The 18,204-nt window shown below is 40.4% G+C and overlaps 1 protein-coding gene across 7 annotated transcripts in view; it reads right to left on the bottom strand.

Annotated features, from left to right (window-relative positions):
- MYO9A (myosin IXA) overlaps positions 1-18,186 on the bottom strand; it is a 455,456-nt gene extending 437,270 nt beyond the window's left edge. For 4 of the 7 annotated variants that reach the window (XM_034783136.1, XM_034783134.1, XM_034783141.1 and 1 more), the window contains exon 1: positions 17,956-18,186. The gene's annotated coding sequence lies outside the window, so the exon portion shown is untranslated. The remainder of the gene's footprint in view (positions 1-17,955) is intronic. The other 3 variants (XM_034783140.1, XM_034783138.1, XM_034783137.1) reach the window with 2 other exon arrangements.
- Between the last annotated feature and the right edge of the window lie 18 nt (positions 18,187-18,204).

Here is an 18,204-nt window from a genome sequence, read left to right as displayed (position 1 = left end):
TTATTAAGACCTGATTTTTAGGGTCTAGCAAAGTTGTAACGAGCCCAAAATTTAATGGGAGAAAAAAAATTAACAAATGTGAAAGATAATTGGGAGTCATTTAAGAATATTTTACTAAATGTCCAAAAATAACAATTCTACAACTGAGCAAGACTTCTTTGATTAAAATCTTTCCTGGTTCAAAGGGAAGTGAAAACAGTAATTAATTAATTAATTAATTAATTAAATAAATAAATAATTAAATATATGAGAGAGAGAGAAAAAGGGAGAAATTGACAGCAATGACTGAGTAGCTTTGGAATGCAGACAATTGATAAAAGAAACTAACGTGGTCAGTGGGGGAAAAAAAATCTATAATCAGTAGGGATAAGGATAACAAGACAGATTTTTTTAATATAATTAGAAAAAAGAAATCCTAGCAATGATATAGGTTCATTACTTTCTCTTCTAACAGTAACCCTGGAGGATGTTAAACAGCAACTACACTAAGTTAAAAATTTTAAATCCACAGGACTGGATAACCTGCATCAAGGAGTTTTAAAAGAACTGGCCATTGAGATCTCTGAATCCTATATTTTAAATTTAAAAAATATCTTGCAAAACTGAGGAAGTTCCAGAGGATGTGAAAAAAAGGACACTGTGCCAAAGGGTAAATAGGACGACCCGCGTAACTGTAGGCCAGTTAGTCCAATACTGGTCCTGGACAAAAAAATCATGGAAAGGCTGATACAATATGGAATCAGTAAAGAATTAAAATATGGCATTATAATTGGCAATATACTTAATGACAATCAACTGGGGTTTCTGGAAAATAGGCTTGTCATATTTGATATTGGTTTTTGACACCATCACAAGTTTGGTTGATAAAGGAAACTATGTTGTCATAATGTACTTAGACTTCTGTAAGGCACCTGACTTAGAACCACATCATTTGACTGAAAAATTAGCACAACAGAAAAATCAACATTGTACATATTAAATGGGTAAAAAAGTGGCTAACTAATGGATCATAAAAAGTAATTGTCAATGAGGAATCATCATCCAGCATGGATTCTAATGGGATCCCACAAGGATCTGTTCTCAGCCAATGTTATTCAACCTTTATCAATGACAGAGAAGTTAATACAAATTTAGCTGCCAAAAAATATCATTAACACAGAGTTAAGGCTGCCCAGTGGTGCCTCATGCTTTTCCAGAACATGGAATTCAGCTACATTCAAATGTCTGAAAACCAGGAAATACAGAATTCAAGTACACACCCATCCCTATAATATCCAATTTCCCTTCCCCTCCAATCGTTCTGCTGTCAGTGGTTCTGATCTACCAGAGAGCAAAGGTCCCCTTGATCACGATCCCTTATTTGTTGAGGGATCATAGGAAAAACTACATTTTTGGAAATGCAGTTCTTCATCATAACTCTAGTCATAGAATATCAGGGTTGGAAGGGACCTCAGGAGATCATCTAGTCCAACCCCCTGCTCAAAGCAGGACTAATCCCCAGACAGATTTTTGCCCCAGATCCCTAAAATGGCCCCCTCAAGGATTGAGCTCACAACCCTGGTTTTAACAGGCCAATGCTCAAACCACTGAGCTACCCCTCTCCCCCATCACACTGGGTTTTCAAGAACTGTGTTTGGATGATCCTTTACACTAATAAGGACTATCTAGAGGTTTGCTAACCCCTAAGTACACCTAACCCCAATATAACATGACCCGATATAACACGAATTCGGATATAAGGCGATAAAGCAGCGCTCCGGTGGGGCGAGGCTGCACGCTCTGGCGGATCAAAGCAAGTTCAATATAACACGGTTTAACCTATAACGCGGTAAGATTTTTTGGCTCCCGAGGACAGCGTTATGTCGAGGTAGAGGTGTAGTTCTACCAGAATATAATCCTAAAGGGTGAAGTTTGTCAAAGAGGTATAACTCCTTCCCTGCACCATCCCAATCCCCACACCCTATTTACTGCTTCAGCACCACTCACATTCCCTAGATCTGCACCAGAAATTATAACAATCTTAAAATGTTATGAGCAACTCATGTTAGGCAGCTGCATTTCAGTTAACCTGTTAACCTAAGGACCCCATGACTTGCTTTCCTTTAATCACACTCAGTTCCATTGTGTAGGAAATGATTGAGGGGCATGAGTCATGATTACATCACCCTAACTACTTACTGGAGTCTTTAACGTCCTTGACCACACCATAATATTAAAATCAGAGCCTATATGTGGATTTTAGGGCACTTTAAAATATTGCCTCAAACGAAAAACTTCCAAAAGGCACCCATGAATAATTCAGGGAGAGAACAGATTCCCAGAAAGCTGTTAAGGATAGGAATACATGGGTGCTGATCAGGTTCAATAGCCACAACATCACCTAAGCCAGCCACATAAGCTATAACAGCTATTGTCTGCCTGCAATCCATCTAACAACAAAGCTCTCATCTTGCCGCATATGTGCATTTCACGGTCTTTGGCTCATGAGTTAGACTCAACCTGGGCCTGAGTTTTAAACTTAACTCTAAGTAGCATTTTAAATATTGCTTCTGCAAAATGACACTAGCTGAGACGAATCCTAAGCAGTGAGATCATTTTGAGGAGGATGAGAGCCATAGTTTGAGCTCCAAGTGTGTGCAAAACTACAAGAACCAGCTGATTTAGTAGACAAATTACATTTTAGAAGGGTTGTATCTTGGGAAAACTTTACTTAAATGACCCCAAAAATTGTACCAATCACCCTACTATAAACCCTTAATAGGCGCAACAAATTTCTAGACAATCTGAATAAGCATATATATTTTAGAACACCTAGTATAGTCATCTTTTAAACAGCAAGCAGCACTCAACCTTCACTGTACAGAACTGCCACTCTGCTATAATCTTTGCTAGTAAAGTTTGCAAATGACAAAAATTGGTGAAGTGGCAAATAATGATAAAGAATGGTCAGTTTCCAAAGTGATCTGGATTGAATCTTAGAATATCCAGGTTGGAAGGAACCTCCGGAGGTCATTAGTCCAACCCCCTGCTCAAAGCAGGACCAATCCCCAACTAAATCATCCCAGTCAGGGCTTTGTCAAGCCTGACCTTAAAAACCTCTAAGGAAGGAGATTCCACCACCAACCTACGTAACCCATTTCAGTACTTCACCACCCTCCTAGAAAAAACTTTTTCCTAATAGCCAACCTAAATCTCCCCCACTGCAACTTGAGACCATTACTCCTTGTTCTGTCATCTGCCACCACTGAGGACAGTCTAGATCCATCCTCTTTGGAACCCCCTTTCAGGTAGTTGAAAGCAGCTATCAAATCCCCCCTCATTCTTTCCTTCTGCAGACTAAATAATCCCAGTTCCCTCAGCCTCTCCTAAATCATGTGCTCTAGCCCTCTAATCATTTTTGTTGCTCTCTGCTGGACTCTTTCCAATTTTTTCACATCCTTCCTGTAGTGTGGGGCCCAAAACTGGACACAATACTCCAGATGAGGCCTCACCAATGTCGAATAAAGGGGAATGATCACGTCCCTCGATCTGCTGGCAATGCCCCTACTTATACAGCCCAAAATGCCGTTAGTCTTCTTGGCAACAAGGGCACATTGTCAACTCATATCCAGCTTCTCGTCTACTGTAACCCGTAGGTCCTTTTCTGCAGAACTGCTGCCTAGCCACTCGGTCCTTAAGTGCAGAACTCTGCACTTGTCCTTGTTCAACCTCATCAGATTTCTTTTGGCCCAATCCTCTAATTTGTTTAGGTCCCTCTGCATCCTATTCCTACCCTCCAGCGTATCTACCACTCCTTCCAGTTTAGTGTCATCCGAGAATTTGCTGAGGGTGCAGTCCACGCCATCCTCCAGATCATTAATGAAGATATTGAACAAAACCAGCCCCAGGACCGACCCTTGGGGCACTCCTCTTGATACTGGCTGCCAACTAGACATGGAGCCATTGATCACTACCTGTTGAGCCCAACGATCTAGCCAGCTTTCTATCCACCTTATAGTCCATTCATCCAGCCCATATTTCTTTAACTTGCCAACAAGAATACTGTGGGAGACCGTATCAAAAGCTTTGCTAAGGTCAAGGAATAACACGTCCACTGCTTTCCCCCTCATCCACAGACCCAGTTATCTCCTCAAGAAGGCAATTAGGTTAGTCAGGCATGACTTGCCCTTGGTGAATCCATGCTGACTGTTCCTGATCACTTTCCTCTCCTCTAAGAATTGATTCCTTGAGGACCTGCTCCATGATTGCTTAGTAAGGCAGACTTATTTGAACAGCATGCATTCTAATGCAGCCAAATGCAAGGCTATATATCTAGGAACAAAGAACACAGGTCACACTTACAGGATGGGGAACTATGTACTTGAAAGCAGTGACTATTGAAAGGACCTAAGGGTCAGGGTGGATAGCCAACTGATCATGAGGTCTCAGTGTGATGTGGTGACTCAGCACTAATGTGATCCTTGTATTTATAAGGAAGGGAATATTGAGTAGGAGCAGGAAGTATAATTACTACTGCGTACAGCATTTATGAGATAATTAATGGAATTCTGTGTCCAATACTTGTAGTCATACTTTAAAAGAAGATGTTAGACTTGAAAGGGTTCAGAAAAGAACTACAAGAATGGTTTAAGATTTGGAAAAACCTGTCTTATAGTGACTAAAGAAGTTCAGTCTATTTAGACTATACACTAGAAGATTAAAAAATTACTTGATCGCTGTCTAGAAGTACCTTTTTCTTTGTGACGTGGCCCTCACAACAGTCTCTTACACTTGTTAATATCAATTCATTACCCACAGGTCACTGAACATCCAGCTGATAATTGGCAAAATTCAACTCATGTAAAATGGGGGGAAATTTACTAACTTCAAAGAACAGCAGTAAAAAGACTCTGTACTTTATTACCAATTCCCATTGTCCAATAACACAGCATTTTAAATATTGTTCATTCCTATGAATACCAAATTTCTGACAAATTTGTGTAAATGACATAAAATCTGCATTTTGGAAAGGATTCTATCAAGTGGTTTCTGCCCTGAATTTTGCATATAGTAGATTACAAATTGCATATTATAATAGCAAGTGTCATAATTCCACACAGTTGTGAGAACTATATTTTAGTCGTTAGAGTGGTTTTTTAATTCAATACTGCAGTTAACTGTCAAAAGAAACCCTAGGAAGCCACTTAGCACTATAATATCCAACATTTAAAAATATTAAATTTGGAGCCTAAACAACTGGCTAATGTCCCTTTAATAAAGTGAGTAATGTAATTCTAATTACTTGTTGCAGGGTTTGATGGATGAAAGCAAACAGATCCTGAACACACACACAGACCTGCTAAACGGCAATAGCATTGCAAATCCTCAATTAATGATTCAAGCTAAGTGTGTTATCAGCAAATAAAATCCAAGTTTGGTGAAAATGAATGTATTTGTTTTGTCAAACATTACATCGGTTCTCATATTAATTAATGTACCACTGAGTCACAAGCAAACACTGATTGTCTACATCACCATAGTATCTTTAGGCTCACGCCCTATATAAAAGACACAAACCGGTGGAAAGATAGAGATGTTGAATAGCAGTTGACTGTACACCATGAAATTTTACTAGATCAAGATTTCACTTAAAGGTATGGCATCAACTTGAAATCAAGTTGTTTTCAAAGCTGAATTAGAAGTGGTTTTAGATATTATACTTGCTACCGAGTTCCCTGCAAATTTTTGTAGTTTTACAATCATATTTTTAAAAACATTTTTCTCTTCTGTTGAAGTATGAAAAATCCCCACATATAGACAACACTAGAAAAAGAGAGAGTTCTCTGGTCTTTCACTTACAGTAACCTTAGGTGTTACATGAAACATTAGAAAGTTAAAAATACTTCAAAAGCAGTTTTAAGTTTATGATGTCTCTTCATAGGCAAAAATGCAATTTGCAGACCATTTGTCAAAGAACTAATGTTTGTTTAAACATCATCCTTACCACATGTCTGCAGAAGTTCCTGAGAATTCTAGAGAAATGGAGAGAAAGAAGCAACAGAGATACTGAACAAGCTAGTCACCTCATACGCTTTGTAAAAAAACCAAGATTTATTCCCTCTGAGAAGCTGAACACCCCAGTATAATTCATTTAAAAAAAGTTTGAAAACTGAAGACTCAGTTAAGATGGTCTGAGCACAAGGACTCCTAAAACTGTGAAGTACATTTGTGTGTAGCCTCATCAGGCCAGAATGAACTTCTTATCCTGGAATAAGTAGACCTAAAAGGAAGTGAAAATTATTGAAAATAAAGAAGGCCCAGCAAGAAACATAAGCACCTCTAATGGCAGAGGTAAATAGTGATGTGTCTTGCACGTCCACAGATGCTAAAAAGGCAACTTTTGTCATAAATGCAAGCATGGATTTGAATAACCCTGTGCTGAATTTGGTGGTAAAAATGAACAGATACAGCCACTTCAGATCTAAGAACAACTAAATGCTCCCTGATCTCTTGGAAGATAGGGAACAGTTGGGAGTCCACTTCTGAGAATTCCTGTTCCTTTAGCACTTTGATGATGGCTCACATCTAAAAGAGCAGATGCACTACTTGCAGGAAAAATTCTCTCTCTAAAGACTGGTACTGAAAAAATTATGTTTTTGGGAGGGGAAAGGAACATTTTGTGAAATACAGCTTCCTTTAGGAATTCAGAGAAGTCAATGATCATTTTTTTCAAACTCCAAACTTCTATTTGAATTCTCCCTTTTACCAGATTAGTGGAATAAGAGAAGAAACTATAATTAGGACTCTTTCCCATAATTCTTATTCCGAGAGAAGGAATTAGCAGAGGCCCTTTCAGTATGTATATAAATCCATTGGGAGGGCTACTGAAGAAACATGAGCAAAGGCTTCAATATGTCAATATCTTGTTCTATGTCTCTTATGTCTGATCCCCTGGATGCAGTAGGGCAAATGAACCAGTGTCTGTATGAGACTAGAGCTTGGTGAGACAATCTCAAATCAAGACAAGACTAAGGTAACATTGATAGGCTGGAAGAAAAACAAAAAAAAAAACCCGGAAAATTAGGTCAGCAACCCTGATTAAGGAAGTGCAGTCACTGTTTGAAACATGGGTTGTAGATACTAGACTGTTCCTGGATACTCATGTTGGCAGAGTGATCAAAACAATCACCTAATCTTGAGTTTGACTAACATGTTTGCCGTGGGCCTGGCACTTGAGACCACTTGGAAGCTGAAACTAAAGACAACTGCATTGACCAAGACCATATTACACTAGTGGCTCCACTATCTGCCCTGACAACCTGTTAAAACCAACATCTTAAATTCTGTCTGGAAACTAATCTATAAAAACCATACATGACCCCTCACCCTGATTATCCCACTAACGACCAACCTGCACCATCTACCCACCCACTTCTCCCACAAATACTCTCAATTTTTCCTGCCATACTTTGTGAAATGCACTCTCTCAAGTAATTCATAAAGCTACTAAAACTATCCTTCAACCCTCTACTTGAGTCGAACTTGTATCAAAAGGTATAAACTATGTTGCCAACAAATAATGATGAGGCAGGTGGCCAGCAGGGATTACTGACATCAACATCTTCAAATTTCTCTATTTAAAAAAAAAAAAAAAAAATCTCATTTGAAACCTGATCATTACCACCTGGCTAGTATATGTAACCAAATGTTCCTATCACCGCTCTCCTTGTCCACTCTCCCCTTTGCTCTCGATCTATTATACTCACTTGTTACATCACATCTTTATTCAGATAAATTCTTCGGGTCTTTTAATGTGTTTGTACAACATCCAGCATAATAGGGGCCCCAATCCTGATTAGGGTTTTGAGTACTAATACAACACAATGATGAATAATAAGGGACCTGGTTATCTTCAAAATAACATCTTTCCTTCTGCATTTGTGATCCTCAGAGGCACTTGAGCTTCCCTATTTTAAACCAAAGGGACCATTTCTGTAGCACACCTATGACTTTTGAGCTCAATCCCTACCTCTCTTTGGCCCAGAGCCTAGAATTGTGAGCCTTCAAGACAATGTGAATACCATCTTTTTTCCATATTTTGATAGAGGTAGTGATGAAGTAAGTGGGATGGAAGATAAGTCACAATTAAGTTATGATTATTATTGTGGAGATATACATATTAGTGTATTTTAACTGCTTGAAAGCACCCAGAGTAATGGAGGGATGTTTTTATACAAATCAGAATCAAATACTGTAAATGTCCATCAGTATAGACCTTGGCAGGGAGCTGCAGAGAGAGGAAGCCACTCTCAGACTTCAAAGGACTGCTGGAAGCCACTACCTGCTCACATGAGTTTTGAGGAAGTCGGGCAGAAAAAAACTGAGACATAGGCAACACTGTGACTTTAAGAAGGGCATTTACCGTCATTACCCTCCTTTTACAAGGTTTGGGGTCCATTTCCAGAACAGAAGAAAAATGAAAACGTAGATTAAAATATTATAGAAGTCTTAACACTCAAAGTATTTGGCTTCAAAGAATGAATGCAACAAAGAATACGGTTAGTGCAACATCATCTTTCAGTTTACAAAGGCAGAAAGTAAAATTGGGGAGAGATGGAAAAAAGGGCAAAACAGCAGAGGTGGCCTGAGCTGGACCATGCCTAAAATCCTGTAGTTGCAGTTGCTATGTCCCACTTTGAAAGATGGGGGTTGTTACTCAGCCTATATTAACTGGTAAAATCGAAGTGCATTGAAAAACTGTGGTTTTTAGCCATTGCTAGACAGTGAAGGAGAAGAACACAACACAAAGGAAACGAGTAAGCAGAAAGAATCTCTCACTTTTTGAAAACTGTATTCCCTATATATCAGAGTTAGAAATAAAACTGAATGCAATCTTTGGAAGACTTTTTTTATTTCTCCCTCTCACACCCCTCCCTTCCCTTCCCCCCCCCCACCCATTCCAAACCTCGAGTTTCAAGAACCGTATTTTACTAATAAGTTGTATAGAGAACATCTGAACCATTTGCTTAATTTTTATGATGATCAACATCAACTAACTATATTGTAATCTATATATAATTTATTAATTTGCATTCTTATAGCTACACATGAGAACATAAAGTGTCTCTTCCCCAACTCACAGGGAATGATGGACTACATGATCACTGATCACATCGTGCACCATCAGGATCTGAATCCTGATTCTTCAGCACCACAGAAGAGACTTTTACGACTTGGGCTAAAGGACTAATTACATTAGCTGGCAGAAGAAAGCAGTTATCCCAGAGAAGGGGAAAGAAACTACTGGTGCCATGTGCTAGGTGCAGGAGGTAGTCAAGAGTACCACCCCCGTCTTCACACACTACCATGCAGGAAGTGGGGTGGTGTCCCCAGAGATTTGGCCCATGCATCAGATAAAGGGGAAGAAGGTGGCCCAATCCTGCCACATTGGAGCAGGAGTAGCCTGCTCCAGCACACCCTCCGAAGCATTCCCAGTGCAATATGCACTGCTGCGGTAGAGGCAGCAGCGGGAGCCCAGCTCTTTAGAATACAAGTGTACAGTTTTCCTGACAAATGCAAATCGCAGCAGGGCAACTGTGATTTTTAACAGTTCATAATTCAGTTAAATCTCAATAGAATTTGATTGGACATAGAAAAGGCATTTTGCTGACCCTAAGGTTTTCTCCCTGCTGAATCTCAAAGACCTGTTGCAAACAATGGAGGTGTTACAGATTCTCAAAAAGAATCTCACAAGAATCTTTCATAATGGAAAGTGTCAGACAACCTAAATATAGGGGCCACTAACAGCCTCCCCTATAGTAAAATATAGTAATAGTGTCTGAGTCACAAGGACTACCAAAATAGGTTCTGTGTGGTGCTAGTGACAGACATTGTACACCCTCAGATTCCTTTGACGTTAAATGCACTTATTAATTATAATGTTCTGCACTACCAGAAATGTGGGAAATCTGGATTCTGTTTCCGGTCTCTGTCTCTTGCTCAAGCCTGCAGGAGATGAGGTTGACAAAAAGACTCTCAGCCCCTGTAGGGGAAAGCGAGCCTCATAATGCTCATAGCAACACCTCTGGCTGGCAAAGGAGCAGCACTGACATATCAGGTATCTTCAGCCAGAATGAGGGTACCTGTAAAGTAAAATCATGATGGAAAGGATTAAAAGGGGAAAGTGCCTCCCTGCTGAGACTAAAGGAATTCTGATAACCTGCTTGAAAGGCAAATAAGCATTTTACTAGGTGTTTGCACCTATTAATGATGTCTTAATAAAACTATCTTCCCCGAAAATAAAATTAAAAAACCTAAGGTAAAAAAACAGAGGTGGGATTTTGTTACTGGATAGTAATAAAGGATACGCTATTTTTTTTTTTTTAATTAAAAGTATCTGTGGCAAGGACAGCCAGTTCTCATTTTACTTCTAAAACTGCTTTATGGCTACCTGTCAGATAATCCCACCCCACTACAAAAAATTCTAACAGAATAATTTGCATTTAAAATACATACAGAAACATAACTCTTAAAATGTTTTTACACTTATTAAGCCAGCAGTATTACATCTCTTCCTAATAATCTCAGTCGGAATTCAATATTCATATAAGATCTAATAATTTGTCATCTTCCACAAAGTCCGCTATCTAATTTTAATTTGACCTATATCAAAGATTCCTAAAATATAAACGTGAAATATTAATACAATGCTTAATTTATAAGTACACCAAAAGAGTCAACTCTCTTATTACTATATTACTTGACAATATTAAGATATAAGAGATGCGTATGCAGAGAACTTTTACAAAAGACTATTCAATTCCCCTTTTTCCCCTCTCCATCATCTGGCATGAGCTGTGCATGTTTATTTTATTTATGGAATCTAAATCCTGAACACGTGTTCTTATAAGATACCACATATATGAACTTTGTGGAAAAATTTAGTATAAATAAGACAAAAGACTGACCATAAAAATTACCTCAATCTGGAAACAATTTCATCACATTGTTTCTGATATTCTATATATGTATGCTTAGAAGTATTACTCTAATAGCCCAATAAGAAACTCACTCACCCGAAACTAGTGTAATGAGCTGTGATACCCCAGAGTCACCTAATCTGAAAATTACAGCTACGTATTTTTATACCACTATGTAACAGGAAGATCACACAATTAACAAGTTTTATCTCAGAGTACATTAACCATCTGCTTAAAAGTAGAACCTATCATTTTGTTTTTCCCTAGAGGAATGCCAGGGGAAATCATAAAATTGAAATTTTAAGCCCTAATTCAAATATGTATGCACATACACCTCTACCCCGATACAACGCGACCGAAATAACACGAATTCGGATATAATGCGGTAAAGCAGTGCTCCGGGGGGGAGGGGCTGCGCACTCCAGTGGATCAAAGCAAGTTCGATATAACGCGGTTAGATTTTTTGGCTCTCAAGGACAGCGTTGTATCAAGGTAGAGGTGTATTTAATTTAGCCGCAGGAATAGTCCCATTCACTTCAGAGGAAGTGGTCACATGCACAATGCTATGCAAATACACATTTGCAGGAATGAGGCTTTAGCAAGTGAAATACAAGGCTTTTTATTTTTAAGCAAAATAAAGATCTGAAACTCAGAGGTTGAATTATGCACCATTTTGGAAGATTAACTTTTGGTAAGAAACATGCAAGTCACACAAACCATATACCAAATAAGTGTTTCAATACTTAGATACACCACAATCACATGTAAGAGCTAACAAATTTCTCTGATTGTTTTATCAGATAGCTGTCATTCCCAAAGCACTGAAAAAGACTTAATTTATTTGTGCTTTAAAATATTTCCTATTTAATTTTAATTACAATTCCAGCTCATTTAGAAAGGGAATAAAAGGCAGCTTGGGTAGAGAGGCCGACAGTTAAGATTGCCCAACACTTTCAATTATAAGACCCAATTTTCAGTTGCTTCTAACTTTGCCAAATTCTTACCATTTGAGCTGAAATTTTCCATGCCAGAGAGTGTCTGCCTATGGCTGTTTTTTTTTTTTTTTTGAGGAAAATTTCAGCAAGTGTTTCAGCTGTTTTTGAGAACGAGATCAGGCAAAATATTTTCTTTTGCCCATGTTAAAAACAAGTTCTTAAGACTGTTGCATTAAAAAGCTCTTGTGCCTCCATATTTTGCAGCAGGGGATTGAAGTTTCGCAAGGGATGGCCTTATACAGTAAAAGCTGTACCAACTGGTAAACTCTATAAACCGGAATTTCTAATTTTCATAGAAGGTCTGGACTATAATCCGCTTGGTGCGGGGCCGGCAAGCTCCCTATCTGGCTCCACGTGACTCCTTGGAAGCAGCGACATGTCCCTGCTGCTCCTACGTGGAGGAACGGCCATGAGGGGTTCGGAGTGCAGGAGAGAATGCGGGACTGGGATTGGGGCACAGAAGAGGGTACGGGCATGGGCTCTGGGAGGGAGTTTGGATGCGGGGAAGGGGTTGGAGCGCAGGAGAGGTTTCAGGATTGCAATCAATGGAAGCTGCGGAGCCAGCACTCGGGGCGGGGGTAGCACGAAGAGCCACGTAGCCATGCCTCCGGCTAGGAGCAGCAGGGACTGGTCGCCGCTTGCAGGGAGCCACCCGAGGTGAGTGCCCCCCGGATCCAGCACCCCGAAACCTCTCCCGTGCCCTAACCCCTCTCCCGCACCCAAACTCCCTCTCAGAGCCCACAGACCCCACCCCCTCCCATGCCCTAACCCCCAGCCCCACACTCAAACTCCCTCCTTCTTAGTTAACTGGAAGTTTATCATTCCCTCAATGTGCCGGATAAAAAGCTTTTACTGTACTTCCATTGTGACTGCTATCCGTATAACACTGCAAAAAACTAGAGGGATATAGGCTCATTAGCTAGGTCTCAAAGTTCATAAATTATTCACCTGCCCTTACTGAAAATAAGCAACTAAATAAATATTTATGGAAACACGAGTACATACAGAGTACATTTAAACCCAAGAATTAAGATACTTCTCTGACAGGGTAACAAGCCTTGTGAATGGGGGGACGCAGTACATGTCATACATCTTGACTTTAGTAAAGCTTTTGATACTGTCTCACATGACCTTTTCATAAATGAACTAGAGAAACATAGCCTAGACCAACCTAATATAAGGTGGATACACAACTGGCTGGAAAACCATACTCTCAGAGCAGTTATTAATGGTTCGCAATCAAGTTCAAAGGGCATATATAGTTGGGTCCCGCAGGATCTGTCCTGGGTCCAGTTCTATTCGATATCTTCATAAATGATTTGAATAATGGCATAGAGGGTACACTTATAAAGTTTGCGGATGATATCAAGCTGGTAGGGGTTGCAAGCACTTTGGAGGATATTTTGAATTCTAATCCTGATCTTGACAAATGAGAAATGGTCTGAAATAAATAGTATGAAATTCAGTAAGTAGAAATGCAAAGTACTATACTTAGGAAAGAATAATCAATTGCACAAATACAAAATGGGAAATGACTGCTTGGAAGGAGTAGTGCAAAAAAGGATCTGAGGGGTATAGTGGATCAAAAACTAAATATGGGTCAATAATGTAATACTGTTGCCAAAAAAAAAGTGATGATCATTCTGGGATGTATTAGCAGGAGTTTTATAAGCAAGACACAGAAGTAATTCTCCACTCTACTCAGCACTGGTAAAGTCTCAGATGGAGCTCTGTGTCCAATCCCAGGCACCAAACTTCAAGAAAGATATGGACAAATTGGAGAAAGTCCAGAGGAGAGCAACAAAAATGATTAAAACATGACCTCCGAGGAAAGATTTTAAAAATTGGGTTTGTTTAGTCTGGAGAAGAGAATACTGGGAGAAACCTGGGAAGAGGCTGCTCTGCATGCCTGCTACAATAGGAACTGTGGAAGGGCAGTTCAGAGTCAGGTCTATGTAGCCTGACACAGCAGCAGTCCCTAGGAACAAGAGCAAGTTTAATTCTCAAGTATTAGTTAGAAAAAAAACCATGGTAAGCAAGATTAATGAATACATACATTTATGATCTGTAAAGGAAATTTTAGTCATCTAACTCTATACTCGAACACTAAAGGAGGGATGCTCTACACTTGAGTACAGGGTGATGGTGCAGCCTCACTGACATAAGCACCCGTTTAATTACAGGCAAGTGCAGGATTGGTGCCTTAGTCTATTCCAGTCATCATCTTGAGGATGTGCAAAACCCCTTTGCTATATAAAATTTGCTGGAGTTGAGAGGAAGAAAAGATTCACAATCCAATTCCTAGCACTTCACTGTGAAAACTGAAACAAAGGTTTGAACTATATTTTGAAAAATAAAGTTTTACAATCTCCTAATTATATCACTGAACTTAACTGCAGACAGTGACTTTCAGTAATCAACTTCACAAGTTAAAACAGAGCATTAAATTTTCTTCTTATAACTGAGCTTTAATTCACTTTCTCCAATACTTATCTTTACATAACATTCTTCACTACACTTGCTCCTAACCTCTAGGTGTGGCCAAACCGTGACTTGTGAGCCGCATGCGGTTCTTTTACAGTTAAAGTGTAGCTTGCGGATCCCCATCATGCTTCTCTCCAATTCTCCACCTACCAGACTTCGGGTGGGGGAACTCGGACCTTCTGCCCTCTTGTGGGGTGATGGAGATAGGGGCTTCTGCCCTGCAGGGAGGGGAGTCTCCGGGCTTTAGCCCCGCGCCCCGGTAGATGCTGCCCCATCGGGCAGGTTGTGCGTGTCTTGCAGCTCTCAAACTTCTGAAGACTATTGTATGTGGCTCAGAGGGTCAGTAAGTTTGGCCACCCTACTCTATTGTGTAGTACCACTATAGAGCAGACATTGCCCACTAGTCTGACAGTCACAATAACACACTACAGCAAACCATCTGAAAGCCATGATTACTTTTGGTCATATTCTAAATTACTAGTCTCAACATGACCTCAGGGTATGAAATGTAACTATATGGAAAGAGGGCTGCCAAAAATATTCATAAGCAAGACTGTTCCAATAATAAAAGGACAAGGACAGCTAGATACTGTAAAAACTCCTCTATATCACTTAAGTTAGAATGACACTACAGCAAATCCTGTTTGGAGATTCTTTTTTCCTAAAGCAAAGTAGACATTTTTCTACACGTAAGAAAAATTCTAGAATAATGAAAAGAATAGTTTTTTTTGTTTTTTTTTTTAAACCTCGAAGAACAGTACTCAAAACCTTGGTGAAGTGTTAAGGCACCTTTCATGCTAAGAGTTAAGTACTATACATTAAGAATATTGCATTTATTGAAAATCAGGATATATCTAAATTAGAGGCTAAAAGAGGTTTAAATGCAGCTCTTATTTATTAGCATTACAGTCTATTTTATTGCAATTGCTAAATAATTAAACTGAATAATAGCAAAGGCGATCACAATATGTATTATTGAAGTTTGACACCAGAGCTATGTCTATGCTAGATGTTTTGCAAACATTTCCCCCATTGCTGTTATTATACAGGTCCACTAGTGGCAGCAACACTGGAAACCCTAGGACAAGACTCCCCACAGGCAACAGTGTTTAATATCCTATCGAACCCCATCCAAAACAGATCTAATGACACAGTATTTATAATACCAGCATTCACCTGATTCCTTGTCTATGTAGCTTTCCTATTAGTGTTACCAATTATGGGGAATTCTCCTTACTCCACACACACCCCAAAAAAACCCAACATTCGTGTAGAAAAGTCCTGACTTTTTTCATTGAGAACACATTCTATTCACAAATCTACATTTTACGCCTCTATTTACAGTTTTAAAAAACATTTAAATCACACACCTCTATACTAACCATGCCCTAATGAAAATACATTATGTAAACACTAATGTTAAGTCAGAAAAAAAAGAAACACTGAATCCTCCTCCCACCCTTAAGTATGGCTGAAAAGACTAATATTTTGATAAGGCATTAAAGGCAAAAATATTATTTTTTCAGTCTGCATCATCATTTTACCTTAAATAAACTCATCACTTAAGCTTGCTTCACAAAAACTATAACGCTCAATGAAGACTCAAAATAAAATAATTGATTATAAATTTAAAGAGGTAACATTGTCCACTGTATATTATGCACACTATGCCATAGTTTAAAGTACTCCTATAAAAAAATTAATCAGGATACTGCATCCTTTAATAACCATTTGAAATATTATTTGAAGCATTTATTGCCTGGAGTAATTTCCTAGCCTTGTACTGACGACACTAATTTTACTAACTTGCTAATAGATAGTAGTCTACACTGCAGTGTTCTCCACTTTCCCCTTTGAGCAACACCGAGAGAATGAAGCATCAGCACAAACAAATATATCACCAAAACACTGACCATGAATCATAGGTGTTTAGGTATTGCAACAAATCCTGCCACTATTCTGACATGCCAAAAAGTAACTTACCTTATTTCCTATCCAGTGTAAAATGACAGTAAAAGAAACCAAATGTTTTGAGAAAATCCTTAATGCAACAAGGAATCTATCCAACTCTAATAAAAGACATATGGAAAAACAATGAGACCTCTTCTATGGGTTGCCAATTGAAAATAGCTTCCCCCCTTCGCTCTTTAATTTTACTCTTTTCATCACAGATTCAGCAATTGACCAGCATCGTTATCATCGTCTTACAGAGGTATGATTTGTCCAAAGCTGTAGCACAATTTGGGAACACAGTTAAAATATCTGTCAGTTTTAGTTAGCTTGCAAGCCCAAACCTTGTATTAACCATGCTGGAAGATCAAAATGTTGTAACCAGGTATCTAATATGGTAGATTTTATAGCGCAGATGGGGCCATAACACTAAATGTTTTGCTTTACAAGGCCATACTACCTTCTGTAACAATAACCAAATGAAAAGATGGAATACAACATTGCCATTTAGTTCTCACAAAACCATGCCCTACAGATACCCAAGACAACACACAACTTTGCACCTATATAAATGGCAGATGTTTTACCGGTGCTGAGCACCCGCAAATATCGTTGTCTTCAATGGAACAGCTTTGCAGTCAGCAGAAGGTGTGGGTACTCAGCACCTCTGAAAATCAGCACATTTATTTAGGTACCTATTTCTAAGGTATTTATTTAGCTAAATATTGATGTAGGGGTCTAACTTTAGACACCCAAGTTCGAAAATCTTAGTGAACTGTGAGCAGAGGCCATTTCCAGGCATCTTATACTCCCTTCCCCATCCGAGGCCCTGGGCCCCAGCATACCCCTCCCCTAATAAAAGCTGCAATGGCACCAACACAGGAATATGGGGTGGGGGAGAAGAGAGCAAAGAAAACATACAGGGCATAACCCCACCCATCTGAAATGCATGGTCTTATTCACCCCACTCCAATAAAGGCTTGTCTTCTCTGTCTGAGGGAGCCACAAGGCATGCATGCAAGAGACCCAGCAACATCAAGGATGCAGCTAAAGACACTACACTTATTGGGGAGGCAATGGTCGATATTATAAAAAAAGGATTGAAGAGAGGAAGAATGCAGATGCTGAAAAACCCGCCTAAGGGAGAAAGACAGGGGGCGCAGTGGCAGGTCAGGTTCCCCGCTCCCATTGGGGGGATACAGGGACGGGACGGAAGGAACAGCAGTGTCAGGGCTTATCCCCCACAAACGCGCACACACACCTGGGGGGACGCAGGGACGGGGAGACCGTGGCGGGGCTGTGTCCCCCACGCCCACCCTGGGGGGATGCAGGGACGGGGGGCGTGGCGGAGCTGTGCCCCCCCCTACCCGGGGGATGCAGGGACGGCGCTGTTGTCCCCCCCACCCGGGGGATGCAGGGACGGGGGGGCGGGGCTGTCCGCCCCCACCCGGACGCAGGGAAGAGAAAGCTGGGCGGGCCCCGGCGGGGGGGCAGTGGCGGGGCGCGCCCCGCGTGGGATGGGGTGGGGAAGGTCTCTTAGGTTTCCTCAGCAGTGGCCGCTCTCTCACCTGGGTGTTAGGGACGCGGCGCATCCCTCAGCTCACTCCCCGCCGCCCCAACCACTCGCTCGGAGGCACTGGCAGAGAGGTCGCTCTCCGGGCTCCTCCGGCACCAACTCCCTCCCGCCCTGGCTCGCACAGATACTGCGCGTCTCACACTGCCCAACTAGCCTGCGCGCGACACACACCGGCGCGCGTGCCCGACAGATGCACTGACTCGCGCCCAGCCCGCGCGGCCACGCTACTTAGACACGCCTC

Source organism: Trachemys scripta, chromosome 10 (genome assembly GCF_013100865.1).
Source record: "Trachemys scripta elegans isolate TJP31775 chromosome 10, CAS_Tse_1.0, whole genome shotgun sequence".
Classification (NCBI taxonomy): Eukaryota; Metazoa; Chordata; order Testudines; family Emydidae; genus Trachemys; species Trachemys scripta.
The sequence above is the reverse complement of the archived record's forward strand: the minus strand, read 5'-3'. Positions and strand labels throughout refer to the sequence as shown.